This window comes from Lactuca virosa, chromosome 1, assembly GCF_052849685.1.
Source record: "Lactuca virosa cultivar CGN04683 chromosome 1, Lactuca_virosa_CGN04683_v6, whole genome shotgun sequence".
In the NCBI taxonomy this organism is placed as follows: Eukaryota; Viridiplantae; Streptophyta; class Magnoliopsida; order Asterales; family Asteraceae; genus Lactuca; species Lactuca virosa.
The window spans coordinates 178281845-178302845 of record NC_136426.1 but is presented as its reverse complement, the minus strand read 5'-3'; positions in this window follow the sequence as shown (position 1 = coordinate 178302845).

Sequence of the window (21001 nt, the reverse complement as noted above, 5' to 3'; positions counted from 1 at the left end):
CCGACTACCATTAGGGACGCCTTAGAATGGTAGATAAAATAAGTTAGGATTAGTTAGATATCCTACAAACATTGTAAATTAGGATTAATAAAATATCCTAAAAGATAATAAGATATGATCGTTAGATATCCTCAATAGATAGTAAGCTAGGGTTGAAAAAATACTTTAAGAAAGGTTTTTCTAAAAGAAAAAGGATTCTTAATTTAATACAACCAAATAAAACTATAAAAACCCGTGGACTCACCAACATCAAGTTGACGTTTTCTAAAATTGCATGTGTTCCTACGATGGAGTAGAGATCAAGACGAAGAAATGATTATCAGCTTGAAGACATGTAGATTTTCGTTTAGATACGTAGTTATGATTGGCGCTCTGTGATTTGGGAAATCTATGTACCGTCACCACTTTGTTTTTCCGCCATCGGCCGGAGAAGGTGTGACAATTATGAGTTCCATCAATTATAATGAGACTTATGATATAAACAAGGGTGGGGTGTAGTTTCACGCATTGCATACCTTTCAAATAACTTGATTATTTTCCCTTTTCTTTTTACCACTCTTTTGATAAAAAAATTTTTGTTTACCTTGACAAGTTCAAAAATATGTTTTTTTTTGTGGTTTGATTCAAGTAAGTTGTATTGACATCCTCTCTCTTAAAATGAATAAGCCTTGGGTACTCAGTAGGAAATTCCATTGCCTAACTATTTTGATGTATGTTCAAACTGAAGAATTTGAGGGAATGTGATGCAAGATATTTTAGAAGAGCCCAATTTGTGGTGAATTTGAACCTTGTTCTAATAACTATTGACACCTTGAATTTTTGATATTATAAGAATGATCAAGAAGCTTAAATTCTTTTCTTAGTTATTCATGAAAACTTATAATAATTCATCAGATTCTTTTGTATTATACAAAATTTCATGTTCTTACATTTCCTACCCCATTCAAAAAGATTTCATCCTTAAAATCGCATCGTAATCTATTAGTTTGGGTAGCCTTTCTTCTTCTTTTCTTTCATTTTCGAAGTCATGTTCGGTCCTAAGGAATGTTTCCACTTTACGAGGACCATATCAATCTCCTTATTCCTCAATCTTTTAGTTTTAGTCTCAAGTATAGCTTTATGTTCTTTGACACACCATTTTGAAGCTTAAATTTTCAAATCTTAAATAGGGATGACATTGTCTTCATTTTCGTGATACCTTTTCAAGTGGTAAACATAGAAGGTATTATTTATTCCTTGCAGTTTTGGAGGTAGTTCTAGCTTAAACGCTTGTTTTCCTATCTTCTTTCGGATTTTAAATGGATACCTAGGACTTAACTTGACCCATTGTTTAAAGCTCAAAACACCATTGAATGGTGACATTTTCAACATAAATAAATGCCCTTCTTCCATATCACAAGGTCTTTTCTTTAATTTTAAGTAACGTCTTTGGCGATATTGTGCTCTTTTCATGTTTTATTGTATTATTCTTACCTTCTCATTGGTTTTTCATACGATTTTAGGGACTACCAAATTCTTTTCTCTGACTTCTATCCAACATGAAGGGGTATGACATTTTCATCCATGTAAGGCTTCATATGGTGGCCTTCTAATGCTAGAATGATAACTGTTATTGTAAGAAAATTCTACCAATGGTAAGTAATCATCCCATTTTCTCCATAAATAAATTAGACATGATATTAGCATGTCTTCTATGGTTTGATTGGTGCTTTTGCTTTGGTCATCGGTTTAGGGGTTGTATGTGTTGGGTTTTATGTACTCTAACATTCCTATGATGCACATACAACCCTAATGCTTTGGATGTAAGTTTTCTCTAATTATACATGCAATAAACATTTTCCAAAGCATGAAACTTAATCTAGCATGCAAGGTGATATTTGAATCATAAAAACTAGTTAGAATATTACCTTGTGTAGTAGCTTGAATAACTTGGCCTCAAGAAAGCTTATCACCCCAAGTGTGATGCCTCAAATGGAATCATAAAACACCAAGAGCAACTTAGGATGGATATGGAGAGATTATGGAGACTAGAAATCGGATTCTACTTCTTAGTGTGTAAGGTGTAACCGATTTTAAGCTTATATGTATATATATATATATATATATATATATATATATATATTTATCACACCCCGCTAAAGCGGAAACGCAAGATATGACAGCGATAAAGGTTTCATTGCAAAAGATAAAGATACATCACCATAGTAATAGTTTAAAAGTATACAACCCATAATTTAAACAAAACAAAATACAAGTTTCCCAAAATAACATTGTTCAAAAGTTAACTTCACAAAATAACTTCCACACGATGCAACATGCTCTATGATGATGAATCTTTATATCCTCTTACTAATTATTTCCTGAAAAAGCACGTAAAACGAGCGTCAACTATGAAAATAGTTGGTGAGTTCACAAGTTTATAAAATCAAGATTTGGTATAAGACTTTCCATAATTACAAGTACATTGCTTTAATTAGAAACAAAGTTTATTACTATAATGAGAAACAAAGTTGATTGCTATGATTGATAAACGAGTTTGTATGTATATGAGCAAACAATGAGTTCCCAACCAAGCCTATGACTGATGCCCTATCAAGATCTATGCTTATCGTTCCATAGATTATATGGTATCATGCACTCAAGCAATCGGGCGAGTGAGGAGTTGTCAATTCCTAATAGCGCTATCCATAATGACCATTGGCTCAAAGAGTTAATGGTTGGAGTAAAGTATAAGGGAAGGGACTTAAGACGATAAGGCCTCATGTTTCAAGATGCATAAACATACATAGCATAATATAGCACAATTTAGCAATCAAGTTTGATACAATTCACTTTTAAATACAATGAATAATAAATAGCTTTTCGGACATGCTTTTCCACCCCAAAACATAAAAACCGAAAATAGGGGAGTGCGTGAATACTCACAATGTTTCGAGTAGGTACAAGTGGTGCCTCGGAATACACCAACGCCTTACTACCGGGATCCTATGACATCAAACACACGCTAGTGAGTTTCTATGTCGAAATCGAATGCTAATATACTAAACTCTACATATAGAGAAATGCCAAATTTATGTTCTAATATTGGTTTTATATTAATTGGTTACATTTTTTCTGAAATGGTGAAATTCTATAACTCATGTGATTAAGACAATTTCGGATATTAATTTTCCAGATTTTGTAATATTAATTTGAGGGTATTTCAACGCATTTAAAGGTGTTTTAAACTCCTAAAAATTTAAAAATATTATCAAACAGTTTCCAAAAATTGTCAAAACTTGTATTTTCATTCTAAATACAGTAGAGGTTTCCCAGAAATTTTTCCTTGAATTTTTGATGTGATTAACTATTTTTCGAAATTTTTAAGCCTTCATAACAACATAAATTCATGAAAAATAGCATTAAAAGTATAAAAATTCCCAAACTTTTTATAGTACTGCCATAAGACATACTTGAGCTGGGAAAAATATAAAAATGGTGTTCTAAATTGTTTAACCCAATTTTATGATTTTTGTGCATTTATTCTAATAAAAATTCAAATAAATAGAAAACAGTTTCCAAAATTACCCGAACTTTTTCTATTACTGTTATTAAACATTATTAACCTAGAAAAAATATAAAAATGGATTTCTAAACTGTTTAACCCAATTTATGATTTTTGTGTATTTATTCTAAAAAATTTTGAAATAAATAGAAAACAGTTTCCAAAATTACCCAAACTTTTTCTATTACTGTTATTAAACATTATTAAGCTAGGAAAAATATAAAAATGGATTTCTAAACTGTTTAACCCAATTTTATGATTTTTGTGCAATTATTCTAATACAAATTGAAATAAATAGAAAACAATTTCCAAAATTACCTAAACTTTTTCTATTACTGTTATTAAACATTATTAAGCTAGGAAAAATATAAAAATGGATTTCTAAACTGTTTAACCAAATTTTATAATTTTTGTGCATTTATTCTAATAAAAAATGGGTTTAAGTGTATTTAATCTTGGGAAAATAGAAGAAAAATAGCATACAGAATAGAAAAATCATAAAACTTTTTATGTAGCATCCTAATTTATTATAAGGTGTTCTGGTAAATTTTCATAAATTTTGGATGAGCAGAACTATTTCTTTTGTTTTTAGTCCATTATAAATACAAAAATCGGGGAAAAATAGGAATGCATTATGAAAAATTCTGAAAATATTTTTCTGAGTCTTCCACCTCTGGTAAGAGCTGCGAAAATTGTTAGATACCGTTTTCACACTCTCTAAAGTGGTTTTGTGATTTATTGGGACCAAACAAAAAGAAAATCAAAAGTCATACTAAACAGTAACAAAAATCGATGCAACTTAATGAGGTGTCATCATTTACTTTAGGGGTCATCCACGAATTTATCTAGGATTTATAGACTTCAGAAAGTATTTTATATGATTTGACCCCTTGTTTTCTTGTAACAATTTTAATAAATCAAGGAAATGATAAAAACTCTTGGGATTTTTCAAATCCTCATATTATCTTACTGGGACTTTGAGGAAATTTTTATTTGAACAGAAAAGGGTTTTTATATTTTTTTATAAATAAAATCATTTACATGCACTATTAACAATGTACTTTGATCATCAAGCTCTTTAACTTGATGTTCATCACATGCATCATGGTTTGAGGACCATGCATGGACATATGTTGGTAATAGTGATGTTTTTAAAGGAAATACTTGAATGCATAAAGTATATGAACCTTTAAAACTTGTAAAAATCCATATTTTAGGGTTTGACATAGGTTTTGGTCCTTGGATTTCACCATTAAACAACATGCATGTTGTTCTTGGGTGAAACCCTACCACCATCATCATCAAAACTCGACATTCATGGATATGTTCATGAATGTTCATAAAGAATGGTGTAGAAGAATGAGAAGTGCAAGAAAACCCTTTAAGACAAGAAAGAAAAGTGAGGGAAGATGAAGGATTTTCGTAATTACCTTGAAGAACAACCTTAGAAGATGAAGATTTGAGTGTTGAGAGGTGTTCTTGGCTGGAGAATTTCGTGGGTTTGGAGAGAGGAAGAGAGAGTTTGAGTGTTGTAAAGAGTGGAATGTGAGAGAGAGAGTGAAGGGGAAGTTGAAGTGTAAGAGAAGAATAAAATGATTGAGATTTTTGGAGAAAAGGGGTGCCTTGGAGGAGGTGGCGACTTTATGAGTGAGAGAGGCTCCCTCTCTCTTAAAATTCAAATTAAATAAATTCCCTCTTCAATTTTTATAAAACCCTAATTTTTATAAAAATGCTTCTTTATGTAATTCTTGATTTATTTAAAATTTTTTGTTTTTAACTAATAAATTATGATTAATGTTTGATAATTAAATCTTTATATCTTTGATCATACCCTATAACTTAATTATTTAAATTTTATATAATGAGATTCATAACAAATCTTATAGAGTTTTTAGGTTTTAAAGTTTATAAATTTGGATTTTTGGGCTCTTTAGGGTTTTTGGAACATTGTTCGATATTCACCATCATATTGAAATAAACTTAGAATATTTTAATTTATTTTCAGGGTTTTATACCCTTTTTCAATTGTAACAAAGTTTGAAGTTTATTCTAATTCGGGTATTGGCATTTCCTACAGTAGCTAAACAACTTACTGGAATCGTAAGAGTCAAGTATATTAGTCCTAGATTTTAGTTGGATCCTAGTTTATGCAAGATTTTGACCTAATTTATACTACTAGGCCATGGCATGTTGTGCATATATGGTTTTTATAAAAAGATGCATGAGTCCGAGAATGACCTGAATTTGACAGTTGTCACAATATATATATATATATATATATATATATATATATATATATATATATATATATATATATATCTGTGTGTGTATAGAATATCAAGGGTCATGTGTAACCTTAATCCATACATATTAGCCCATGACCCATCCATTTGATTTGGATAACCACTTAATGGATTAACCATAAGCCCATTACAAATCAAATCATGGATCTTTAGCCCAACTCATATGTATCATTCTAATTAGTCTCTTTTGATCACTAAATTAAATTTTAAATTAATTCTTGATCAATAGTAATTAAATAATATGATTCCTCAATTAATATATTATACTTATAATATATTAATAAATCATAATTAACCTCTTACCCAAATATCCTTCCTAACATATTGCTTTGATGAATGCAACCCAAATAGACCACGCTACTATCGGGTCAAGTACATACCAATTATAGTTATGGGCTTAGATACTTTTTTCCAACAGTATCCCACTTGGATAAGTCTAATAACTGTAATTGCCAATGTAACTTAAAATCCGATTAGCAATCGTAGCTCTCAAAAAGCTGCTGACATACTCTGATGTGTCTATTAGATAAGTGATCATATAATCCTCTGTTCTACAAGATATCATGCGGACAAATACATGGAACATAGTCATACTTATTATCCTGCAGTTTGTTTCCTGATTTCCGATTTGTTTGACATAGAACTTAAGTGAACACATCAATAGAGTTCTGACCGGGCCCGACACATAAGTCAAAACAAAATCATCTATGGGCCCAAGATATCGCTTTTAATCCTCATAATTTAAAAGGAACAGATAAACTTCGACTTATATGCTTGTACTACTATTCATTGAATCATACACAATAGCACATTTTATAACATCGAGTTACTGATGCGTTTTCACACTATCAATGTACAATCAACAAATAATCGCCAACTTATACGATATTATCGTCTCACAATCACCCATGATAAATTCCATGAAGTGATATGTGAGCATGGGTTTAGTCCAATACTCAAATCTTATTTCAACAACACTCATGAATGTTTGTAGCAATCTTTTTCAATGTCTAACTCCTTAGAAAATCATACAAAAAGCCATTCATGACAGTCTTATATCATGACCTACTTCCAAAGTATGATTGACTATGGATAGTTTTAATAATCTTATTATTCTGGAAGTCAAAACATGCAAAATGAAACAATAGTAAATAATTGACACAAGACAGTAACATTACTTATAAATAAAAAACACCATTTATTCAATCATCAAATGTCAATTACATTTTAACTATTACAAGTTTATGATATTCTATGTAATCACTAAAACTAATATCGTCCTTCAGCCCCACACTACTAGCATGCCGCAAGTGCTTAACCCTACCCAGTCCCTTCGTAAGGGGATCTGCTGGATTCTCTTCTGACGATACCCTGTTAACCACGAGGAGTCCCTCTTCTACTTGATGTCTTATGAAGTGATATTTTCTGTTGATGTGTCTTGATCTGCTATGATCTTTTGGTTCCTCGGATAAGGCAACCGCATTGTCGCTATCACAGAAAATCTCCATGGGCTCCTTTATAGCTGGTACAACCCCAAGGTCTCCGATGAAGTTCTTCAGCCATATCGCCTCCTTCGATGTTTCACTTGTTGCTATATACTCTGATTCTCACGTTGAATCAACTATAGTCTCCTGTTTGGAACTGTTCCAAGTTATTGCTCCTCCATTTAGGATAAATATCCAGCCCGACTGAGAGCGAAATTATCTCTGTCGGTCTGAAAGCTGGCATCACTATACCCTACCACTCTTAAGTCATCACTCCCACCAAGGGTAAGGCTCTAGTCCTTAGTCCTTCGCAGGTAATTAAGAATGTTCTTTACCGCAGTCCAGTGAGCTTTACCAGGGTTCCCTTGATATCTAGTAACCATGCTCATGGAAAAAGCTACATCAGGGCGAGTACATGTCATAGCATACATGATTGAACCAACTGCAGAATCATATGGTATTCGACTCATTTCTGCTATTTCAGCATCAATACTCGGAATTTGAGTCTTACTCAGTCTGGCATTGCTTTGGATAAGTAATTATCCTCTCTTGGAATCCTGCATGCTGAAACGTTTCAACACCTTGTCCAAGTAGATACTTTGACTAAGTCCTATTAGTCTTTTACTCCTGTTTCTCAAAATCCTTATCCCTAGAATATAAGCAGCTTCTCCGAGGTCCTTCATAGAGAAATACTTCCCAAGCCAGGACTTAACCGCCTGCAAGGTTGGGATGTCATTTCCTATTAGCAGTATGTCATCCACATGCAACACGAAAAAGCTAACTATACTCGCACTAGCTTTGACATATACACAGGACTCATACTTACTTCTCGAAAAACCAAACTCTTTGACTTTCTCATCGAAAAAAAGATTCCATCTGTGAGATGATTGTTTTAATCCATAAATGGATTTCTCAAGCTTACACACTCTATTAGGATACTTTGCATCGACAAAATCCTCTAGCTGATTTATGTAAACATCCTCAGCCAACTTCCTATTAAGGAAAGCGGTTTTGACATCCATTTTCCATATTTCATAATCATGAAATGCAGCTATGGCTAGCATAACGCTTATAGATTTAATTTTGGCCATTGGTGAAAAGGTCTCATCATAGCCAACTCCAGGAGTTTGAGTAAAGCCCTTCGCAACCAATCGCGCCTTATAAGTGTGTACTTTCCCATCCATGTCGGTCTTCATCTTGAAGATCCATTTGCACCCAACTATCTTAAGGCCTGGTACATTGTCAACCAAGTTCCATACTTGATTATCATACATGGACTGAATCTCGCTGTCCATTGCCTCTTTCCATTTTGCAGACTCAGGGTCTGTCATGGATTCCTTGTAGTTCTTAGGTTCATCCAAATTTACCAGTGTACTATCACTGATAAATTTATCACCCTCAGAAGTAATATGGAAACCATAAAACTCAGGTGTCTGTCTAACTCTACTGGAACGCCTCAGAAGTAAGGACTCGTCAATCGGTTCAACTGGAGTTTCGTCCTCAGGTTGAGCGCTAGTGTTTGAGGTTCCTTCATCACTTAACTCTTGAAGCTCTTCAAGGTCAATTTTCCTCCTACTGTCCCCTTGGCATAAGAGTTCTCTCTCACGAAAGACTCCTCTCCTCGCAACGAAGACAACATTGTTACTCGGTCTATAGAAGAGATATCCAAAGGATTTCTGTGGGTAGTCGATGAAAATACATCCCTCACTACGAGGTTTGAGCTTGTCGTGAGTTTCTTTTCTCACAAAAGCCTCGCAACCCCAAACATTGATGTGTGCTAACGAGGGAACCTTCCCTGTCCACATCTCGTGAGGTGTTTTGGAAACCTTTTTAGTTGGGACTAGATTAAGGATATGGGCGGCATTCTCTAAGGCATACCCCCAGAATGAGATAGGTAACGAAGCCCGACTCATCTTGGAACGAACCATGTCCAACAAGGTTCGATTGCGCCTCTCAGCTACACCATTAAGCTGTGGTGTTCTAGGTGGCTTCAATTTTGAAACAATTCCAAATTCCTTAAGATAGTCGTGGAACTCGATACTAAGATACTCTCCTCCTCGATCGGATCGAAGCATCTTTATATTCCTGCCCAATTGATTCTCCACTTCTTGCTTAAAATCTTTGAACTTTTCAAAGGTTTTTGAATTATGCTTGATTAAGTAGATATAGCCATATCTACTGTAATCATCATTAAAAGTCACATAGAAGCGGTTAGCATCCCTTGTGGCGGTTCTGAAGGGTCCACACACATATATATGTATGAGCTCCAACAGACCCTCACCCCTTGCACAAGTGCCAGTGAAGGGTGACTTTGTTATCTTTCCAAGTAAACAAGATTCACAAGTGTCATCTGATTTTAAGTCAAATGACTCCAACACTCCATCCTTTTGGAGTTGGGCTATGCACTTCTTGTTAACATGTCAAAGGCGACAATGCCATAAGCATGCTTTATCCAAATCATTGGATGAATCGATATGCAACACATTATTTCCTAAGTTATCTACAACCATCAAAGTGTCATATATGCCATTGCAAGTTAATGCTTCAAAATAAAATACACCATTGTAATAAGCATTAATACTACCAATTTCATTATTAAAAGAAAAGGTAAAACCTTGTTCATACAAACTGTGAAACGAAATAATATTCCTCGCCATATCAGACGAGTAGCAACAACTATTTAAATCTAATTTCAAACCATTACTAAGTAATAAAGAATAAACTACAATCTTGGTGACAGGAGACTTTCCCCTATTCCCCATGATTAAGTTCATCTTCCCGTGCTCCACATCCCTACTTCTTTTTAGTCCCTGCAATTAAAACAAATGTGTAAGCCACATCCTGTATCAAGGACCCAAGAATTAGCAGGTGATGAGTTATTAGATATAATAGTATAAATACCTGCAAAGGAGGGTTTGATCTTCCCATCCTTTATGTCCTGCAAGTATTTCGGGCATCTTCATCTACAATGCCCTTTTTCATGGAAATGGAAGCACTCGACTTCCTTAGGGTTGGAAGAGGGTGTGACAGAACCAACTTTGGTTCCACTAGAAGAGGATCCAGCATGGGACTTTGCCTTATGACTCTTGGAAGGAGTCTTCCTCTTCTTTCCCTTTCCATGTCCAATTGCCATGACAGGGGCAGTTGTAGTAGGAGTAGGTACAACATATTTTCCTTTCAAACTGCTTTCAACAGTTCTCAAGAGACCTTGAAGCTTGCTTAGAGTCACCTCCTCGTTGTTCATATGATAAGTCATACAAAACTGATCATAACAAGGAGGTAAAGAGTGTAGGATAATGTTAATTGCCAATTCTTCATCGAAATTGACATTCAGTTTTAGCAAGCGGTCCACAAACCTTTGCATCTTTTGCAAGTGGGCCGTGATGGACTCTCCATCCTTCATTTTGGTCGTGATCATGGAGGCAATAATCTCATACCTCTCCTGCTGAGCACTTTGATGGTACCTTTCCATCAAGTCCTGGTGCATTTCATAAGGGCAAAAGTCCTCATATGACTTTTGGAGCTCAACAGTCATGGTTGCGATCATTACACACAAAACTTTGGCCGCGTCCCTCTCATGAGTTTTGTAGTCAGCAATATGTTCGGGAGTAGCAGTAGTTTCATCAATCTCCTTAAGCTCTCTATCAAGGACATATTCTTTGTCCTCATAACGAATAGCCATTCAGATGTTTCGAATCCAATCATTGAAGTTCAATCCATCGAAGATGACCCTCCCATATAAGTTCATGAGGGAGAGAGAGCCGGAATGGATTGGGTTGGAAGCATTGTTTGAAGTAGACATCTGAAAAGAAAGACAAAGTTTAGATTAGATAATGATTCTTAATATAACACCCAAAATGAGATATTAAGGCTAGGACCCAACACAATATTTTACAATTCGGAAGAGGGATACCATAATTCAATTGCAAAATATTTGAAGGTAGGTAAATGACGATTTACCAATTTCCACCATGAAAAACGAAATTGTAGATTAGGTTTTAAATGAGTTGAAATTCCTAGATTCTTTTGAGATTCATTGAACTTTTCAATGGCATGTATAAATCTCGATTATGCCCTTCAAGTTTGTGACTGGGATACCAAGGATCACAAACAAGGTGTGAATAACAATGCAAATTAGCTTGGTACTCTCGATGTTACAAATCACCCAATCAATGTGCCGGTTAACCACACACTCTCCATTGATCTATGATTAACACCAAGCTACCCTTTGCCACACATTGTCAGTCCCAAATTAGTGTGTCGGTTAACCACACACGCTCCACTAACGACTTCACAAGGTTCAAAGTGCAATTTCATGGAATAACACCATTTTCACATTTTCCTAAAGCACCTAAGATTGGGAATTTATAAAAGTTTAGTTACTTTAATAATTTTCGTTATACTTATTAATGAGAATTAGTGTCCTATCCTACCCGTTCGACTAACGACCCTCCACCAGTCAAGGAAGAGGTGGGTGAGAGTAGACACCCATTAAACCACCATTTTATAGGTAGTAACCTTATACCCCCATTATAGACCGGCTTCTTGAATGAGGCATACTAACGGTAAGACTGGCTTGTCTTATACACACATATATATAAATATTAAACTTTAATATTATAATATTATAAGGGTTGAATTTTAAACTTTTAAAACTCTAAGGTTTGGAATTAAAGTTTCATTAATGTAACTTTTCAAGTTCCAAAACTTAAGGGCAAGTTTTATAACTTGTCAAGACTTTTGAAATTCATAACTTATGAACTTTTATGTTCCATGAATGAGACATTTCCAATTCCAAACTTATGTAGAAGTTATGAAACCTTCCAAGACTCTTAGAATTCTATAACTTACATTAGTTAATGGTTTCATGAATAAGGACTTTTCATGTTCCATAACTTGAGGACAAGTTATGGAACTTCTTCAATAACACATATAGGTCAAATTAACTAATCCAATTATGATAGGAAGATTATTTACCAATTTGACCTAATTTGAATCACATTCAAGATAGTTTCAAATTTTACAAATAACTAGTATTTCACAAAAACAAGTAGTTATCTTAGAATTTGACAAACATCATGTTATTGGATGGGGATTAACATTACCATATCATTAAAATCGAATTTTATGAACCAAAACAGTTGGTAGTAATGTTCCTAATCTAAAACATGCCAAAAACTCAAAAATTATGCTCACAGACAGACCAACTCGTCGAGTGAACTTATGAACTCGACGAGTTCATCATCATAAGGCACCTACTCGCCGATTTCATATATGGACTCGTCGAGTAGGCCATGGCAGAATCCAGTTTTGCAGTTTTTTCAGCTTTGAAAATTACACAGTTGCATCAATACAATAGAAAACATCCTAGGCTCTGATACCATTGTTGGGTTTTATGTACTCTAACATTCCTATGGTGCACATACAACCCTAATCCTTTGGATCTATTTTTTCTCGAATTATACATGCAATAAACATTTTCCAAAGCATGCAACTTAATCTAGCATGCAAGGTGATATTTGAATACTAAAAGCTAGTTAGAATATTACCTTGTGTAGTAGCTTGAATAACTTGGCCTCAAGAAAGCTTAGCACCCCAAGTGTGATGCCTCAAATGGAATCACAAAACACCAAGAGCAACTTAGGATGAATATGGAGAGATTATAGAGACTAGAAATCGGATTCTACTTCTTAGTGTGTAAGGTGTAACTGATTTCAAGCTTATATATATATATATATATATATATATATATATATATATATATATATATATATATATATATATATATATGTGTGTGTGTGTGTGTGTGTGTGTGTGTAGAATATCAAGGGTCATGTGTAACCCTAATCCATACACATTAGCCCATGAGCCATCCATTTGATTTGGATAACCACTTAATGGATTAACCATAAGCCCATCATAAATCAAATCATGGATGTTTAGCCCAACTCATATGTATCATTCTAATTAGTCTTTTTTGATCACTAAATTAATTATTAAATTAATTCTTGATCAATACTAATTAAATAATATGATTCCTCAATTAATATATTATACTCATAATATATTAATAAATCATAATTAACCTCTTACCCAAATATCCTTCCTAACATATTGCTTTGATGAATGTAACCCAAATGGACCATGCTACTATCGGATCAAGTACATACAAATTATAGTTTTGGGCTTAGACACCTTTTTCCAACAGTGTGCCGTGTTTAAGTTGATTCTCGCCCATTTTTTCTTGTAGTGATTTCCAAAAACAGGAAGTAAATCTTACATCCATGTTAGATACAATGGAAATCAGTAACCCATGTAATCTTACTACTTCATCTACATACAACTTTTCTAACCTTTTGAGTGGGGTAGCTTTCTTGACGGATAGAAATAGCCTACTTTTTCTCAATCTATTAGCTATAACCCAAATAGCATCATATGGTCCAGGTTAGTTCTTCACAGTCCCAAGATAAAGTCCATGGTAATGTCTTCCTACTTTCCACCTGATACTTGCAAGTATCGAGCATCTCCATATGGTACCTGATGTTTACTCTTAACTTGCACACAAGTTGAACATTTGGAAATATACTTCGTTATTCTTGGTTTTATGTAGAGTAAATTACAGGAATGGTCCCTAAGGTTTGGGGTAATTTGTGCGCTTGGTCCCTAACTTATTTTTTATCTCGGGAGGTCCCTACTGTTTGCTTTTGTTATGCGCTTGGTCCATACTGTTTGATTTTGTTACGCACTTGGTCCCTCTCTTACCTAAAAAGGCTATTATTTAAATAGGGAAAAATGGTGGGGTAGATAAGGTAAGATGAGGAGTGTAGGGTTGGGGGTGTGTTTATTTAAATAAATTAAAAAATCAAGGGCAAAATAGTCTTTTTAGGTAAGACAGGGACCAAGAGTGTAACAAAAACAAACAGTAGGGACCTTTCGAGTTAAAAAACTAAGTTAGGGACCAAGCGCTCAAATTACTCTAAACCATAGGGACCATTTATGTAATTTACTCTTTTATGTATGACCACTAGTACTGTCATTTCAGGTCTTGGTATGTCTTCGTATATCAAGGATGGATAGAATATTTAGACTTATGTGCAGCATCTAGTATTAGCTTCTAGTTACCTCCACACTTAGGAACCCACATTCTTCTTTTGAAAGTCATTAATCCCTCGTTATTTTTTTTCAAAAGTTTGGTTCTTTCCTAACTTTTCCTTATTCGATTCCATACTTTGAATAACTTCCTCCTGAGATGATTTGATCCTTTTAGTGGGGATGGATATAAGATCAATGCGTACAGATCTTCCTCTGATCGGCTTTTCATAAGTCTTACGACTTAAAACGTTTGCTACAACCTTAGTCATTCCACTATGATACATAATTTCACAATCACAATCACCAATAAGATTAAGCAATCTTCTTTATCTCATATTTAAATCTTTCTGGTGAATACATATTGAAGTTTTTTGATTTGTCTATAATTTACATTTGGTGTCGTACAAATAATGCCACTACAATGTCAAAACGAATATGATTGCTGTAAGTTCTAACTTATGTATCATATATGGGGTTTCAACATGTTTCAGTTATCTTAATGTATATGTAATTACTTTTCCTCTTTTCATTAGAATGCAACCGTGATCTTTTCTGGAAGCGTCAATATAAATAATGAAATCATATGCCTTCAAGTAAAAAAAGTACAGACGCACTACATAGCTTCTCCTTTAGTAATGCAAAATCTTCTTCTTGTGTCTTTTCCTAAATGAAATCGAATATCTTCCAAGTCAACAAGGTTAGTGGAATTTCTATACGCAAAAAATTTAATATAAAACGCCAATAGTATCCTACAAGTCCAAGAAGACTTCTTAGTTCTTTTGGAGTCTTGTGTGGTTCCAACTTCATTTTAACATCCATGTTTTCTGGATCAACCTTGACTTCTTCCATTAATATTACATGTCCTAATAATTAGACCTCGTGTAACCAAAATTTAGATTTTGAGAAGATGGTATATAACTTTTTTGTCTTAGAACTTCCAATACTTCATGTAAATGGCATTCATGTTCTTTTTCTTTCTTAGAGTATATAAGGATGTCATCAATAAAAAATATCGTGGACTTGTCAAGAAATGACATACAAACTTGATTCATTAGATCCATGAAAAATGAGGGAGCATTAGTAAGTCCAAATGATAGCATAAGAAATTTGTAATGATCTTATCGTGTATGGAATGTGATATTTTCTACATCACTTTCTCTTACATGTACTTTATGATATCCCGAGCATAAATCAATCTTTGAAAATTAATCACCTCGTTGAAGCTGATCTATTAGATCACTGGTTATAGGAAGGGATAATGGTTATTGATGGTAATCTTTTTGAGCTCATGCTAATCTATTCACATACACATGGGGGCATCCTTCTTTTTTTAACATAGCGGATAGAAGCACCTAAGGGAAAAAACTAGGAAGAATGAAACATTTATCAAGAATTTCTTATAATTAGATCATTAGTTCATGTATTTCTATATGAGCTAAATGATACATAGTACGAGCAATAGATGCCACCCATGGAACGAGATTGATGGGAAGCCTCCTTGCCTTTCAGGTGGCAATCCGGGTAAACCATCTGGAAAGACTACAAGGAATTCTTGATTTACTTTGATATATTCTATTTTCTTTTTCTCTTTATTGCCATCTTTCATATATGCTACAAATGAGAAACATCCTTTCTCAAGGAACTTTATTGCCTTGATTGTTCCGATAAGAGTTGGCACTTAGCGACGTCTTTCTCCATATAAATAAACTATTTCACCATTCGGGGCCTTAATAGAATCTATCTTTTCTTCACAATGAATTTTGTCTTGATTAGCACCAAACCAACACGTCCCAATAATTACATTAAACTCCTTTATAATCATAGTCAGAAGATTAAATTTAAATATTCTCTCATTGATATCTAACTTGCAGTCCCTAAATATTTGACGAACGGAAGTAAAGTTTCCATCGACAATGTCTATAACATATACATCATCTAAATTTTCCACAGACACATTTAGGTTGGTACCAATTTTATGCCGCACGAAGGAGTATTTAGCATCAAAATAAAAAAATATACGAGAAAGTATATCATTAAGTACTAGAGTACCTGAGACTACATCATGGCTCTCCTTCGCGTCCTCTGCAGTCAACCGGAATGCACGAATTTTAACCTTGGGTGGCTCTGACTGTTTCTTGTTAGCTATAGATATCAAGTTTCTTATTTCTTCTTGGGGCATACACTGGATTTTTAGTGACAGTTATAGAGATGCTTTCTCTTTGCATTCATGTGTACTATGGACCATCTTTCCAAATCTATAACATCCTGGAACATTTATTCTACACTCACCACCATGTTTCTTTCAGAACTTTACACATTTTGGAACACTTTACTACTTTAATTGTGATGTTTGTGATGCTCGCGGTGCTGTGGAAGCGCCCATTTTTATTAGATCTGGTACTTTCTTCAAACTTATGCTTTTTGGTGAAAGGTTTCCCTTCTTGAACCCTCTTTATTTGAGCATCTTCCACGTTACTCGTTGCAATAATTACTTGATCCAAATCAATGACATATTTTACCTCCAATTCATAATCCATGGAAGTGCATTTGCATAGTGTGTATCTTTCATACGCGCAGTGGGGTAGGCTTCCGCTACAAAAGGGAGCATATTCGTAAACTTCCTAGAGTAATTAGAAACAATCATATCTCCTTTAATGAGTGCAAAAAATTCTTGTTATAACTTTTCTATGTCCATAGCAGGACAAAACTTGTCTTTCATTCTCCTAAAAATCTCTTCCCAAGACCAATTACGAAGTGTATTTCTTCCTAAGATTTTATATAAAACATCCCACTAAGTAGCAACATCCTCTACACAAGTAAGAGGCATAAAAAACCTTATACTTCTACCTACACTTATGGTCGTCAAATACTTTCTCTAACTCGCAAATCCAATGCATAATAACTTTTGGTTCAAAACTACCATGATACTCCTCTAGTTTAAAACCGATGAAATACTTGAAAGAACATACGTTTCTCATGTTTATATTTGAGTCAGAATCTTCATTTTATTTATTATGAGAGGATTCTTCCTCCCCAACATATTTACTTCCTTCAGCCGAGGGAGATTTTGTTGGAATCATTCCAGGCGAGCATCAAGGATATGATTCATATCTTCTTTAACTTTTTCCCTTATACTGTCAAGGAGGGTTTGAATGATCTAAAGAGTAATAGGTGGCTGGTTCCCTTCACATCCATGGTTAACTTATGGATCTGGTTGCTTGGGTATGTTAGCTTCTGTAGACTCCTGATTTGTCCCCTAACCATCATCTTAGGGCCTTTTCCCACTTGATTTCCTCTTCATTGTCTAAGGAAGAAACCGAGTTAACTTCTAATTTTTGGCACAGATAGAATACACATTTTTCAAGTAGTCCAACTAAGCATAACATTAGTGACACTTATACTATGAAACTCTATTCTAATAGTTCAAGTCTAGGATCGCTAATCCTTCCTCATTCAATTAAATTATCGCTTTGATGCCAAATAGTAACACCAAAAATTTCAAAATCATTTGAAATCATAAAACACATCCATTTAAACCACTTTTAAACATTTTAAACACATCATTTCCCAAACGTACAACCATTAATAGAGTTAAAATGTTTGTGTTAGAAAAGATATATAACCATGGTATTAGAGAAGTTTTATACATATGAAGACTACACTAGGTCTTCCAAAAATCCTGGCTGCTTGTACCTTACTACTTGATACCTAAACCTGAGTACATAGACATGAACAAAAAAATATGTAAGACCGAAGTCTTTTAAGATACATGAACTTTGGGCCCATGGCATAACTAAATATTGTATTATTATACACGAAATAAATGCTTTATACATAGTTTAAGCATGACACATTTTAACATGAAAAGGCTTATCAAGGAGCATCCTAACAATGAAATCCTAATACATATAGGGAAACGATTCCCATAACCAACACATACCCCATGTAATACCATATCCCCTTTTTAGGGTCTATGTGACCATGGCTTGTTATGAAGATTTGTACCCAAGATTGCATTCACAACCTCATATCTGATACTTGCTTCTTGAAGCATAATATAGCATATAGCATACAAAAGGCAATCTAGGCCTTCCATATTGTTGGGTATAGGAGGATTGCGTCATTGGGCTTATTTATTAGTCTATTCTTTACACGATATTGGGCCTGTCCAGCCGTCTCATTAATTAGGGTTTATGTATATATAGTGCATGCATGCACCATAAATGGTAATCGTTTTTCTTAATATCTTTTGTAAACCCTAAACACTCCTTTACAGTAGCAGTTCTTAATCGAGCTCTTCTGAGGCTGTGAAGCTTAATTATTCAACTCATTTGAATCATTTTCGTGTTCTTATTTACATACTGTTTTTGAATCTTGTCGATCTTAAAGGATTTAATCCTATCAATTGGTATCAGAGCAGGAGACTATGTAATTTATATGCATCTCTTCTGTTACAAGAAGCTACTAGGGTTTCCATTAATATTGGATCCTGTTCAGTCGTCATCTCTGTGTTCTTGACGCTGTGATCTCAATATTACCCTATATTTTTACACGTCTGATTCTTAAACAGGTTACAAAGATCTTGTTACAATGTCGCACGACGATTCTCAAATCAATTCCATCAGCAGCATTGGATCAACAACAAGGATTCCCATTCTCTTTCCCAACGAATATGAAGTTTGGGCACTCAGTGGCGGAAACAGTACATGGGCTTGAGGATGTTCAGCCCCTGCCAACTTGTGTACAGTCCAATATAGCTCATACCATATAAAACATTTTATACCCATTTCCATATGAAAAATAAAGGGGACGATGATAATTTTTAAGCATAACACCAGAAAAATAGGAACTAAATAGGAAAAATAGGAACCAAATAGGAAGTGATACATTTTATTTGAGGAATCTGTTAGAAAAAATCAAATCAAATCTATTATAAACTCTTAAATATATCACATTCGAAATCCTATCCAAAAAGTCTAAAAAGTCTACAAAATAATTGAAGGCATTCAATCATAATACACCACATCTTGATAGATCTATTAAAAAAATAACCTAGAGAAAACTACCACAAATCGTGTTTGATCATCGCCACTATGGTTCACGTCTCCGGTCTCACCGTCTCAGACTGAGGCTCTTGGCATCTCCTCCTCCCCTTAGCCATTTAAAGGTCTTTGCGTTTGTGGATATTTTCCTTAACTCTTTCTTTCGCCGGCCTCGATTCTCTGTAGCTGTCATTGGCCTCCGGCGACATCAGTTGTGGAGCTTACTCTCTCGCAGCATCTGTGAGTTTCTCTCTCACTCTTCATCCATGGTAGTAACTAGTAATAATGCCAATATGACATTCATTTATCCTCTTATAAACTATTATTTTTTATATTTGTTTTTTATTATAAATTTTCTGCACACCTAGATGATAGCCATCACGTGGTCCTCTCTGATGGCTTTTGTATTGATATACTTTATTGATATTGATTTTCCATTTATGTGTTAATCGTTAATTATTTTTACTTGTGTATTTGTTTTTTTTTGTTTTTATATAAAAATTTGTCCCGTTCATGTTTAATGGCTTGTCTATTTATAAATGTTTTGTTTAGTTAATTTATATGTTAGTTGTTTAATTTTTTTTTTACTTTTAAGATTATGAATAAACATTTAATGAATAGATTTAAAAATAAAAATAAGGATTCGTAAAGAACAATATAAAACATCAATCACCTCCATAAATTTGGACTTGTAATTTTTGATTTACCAATGGATGCATATCACCTAAATTCTATCATCCCAATCTATAACATATAATATAAGATTGTTAAAATTAAACCTAATTTATATCGTAATTAAGCAAACCATTGTTTCTCCTAACCCAAAATTAAGAAGCCTGTTGTGCCCCCCTAATCAAATTTTCTGGCTCCGCCCCTGTGGGCACTTCACTTTGAAGATTATGTTCTTGGGTTAGAAGATAATGGTTATTTGATCTGGCAAGCTATCACTGTTGGAGCCTTTGATCACTCAGGAACAAAAGGAGTGATCAAAACTCAAGATGATTTCAATCGAATCCTTCTTGAAGTCAAGGATGTTCCTCAGGATGAGAGAGAAAAACTGCAAAGCAACATCAAACCGATTGAGAATCGTTAGATTTGCATTACAGGCTGATACCTTTCACCTTGTCAGTTGTTGTGATACAACCAAAGCTATACGGGAAAGGCTTAAAGAGCTCTATTCACCAGATGCAAATCTGGAGCATTCTACTCAAACGCTCATGTTGTCTGAGTTTGGTGCTCTCTCACAACAGAATGATGAAAATCTCAGTCAAACGTTCAATTGCTATAATCATCTTTTGAGCAGGATGACAAAACATGGAATTGGACGTGAACTCATCGAGCAGAAAGTAACGTTCATGAATGGGTTATGGTCTGAATGGATGTCTGTGGTATCAACGTTCATGAATGGGTTATGGTTCGAAATTACACCTTAGCAAAGCTGGTAGGTATTCTAAAGTCGCATGAAAGCGAAGTGACTAAAGAAACAGAAGTAGTGTCAAGCATGGGTTCGTTAGCATTGGTTGCAAAAGGGAAGCA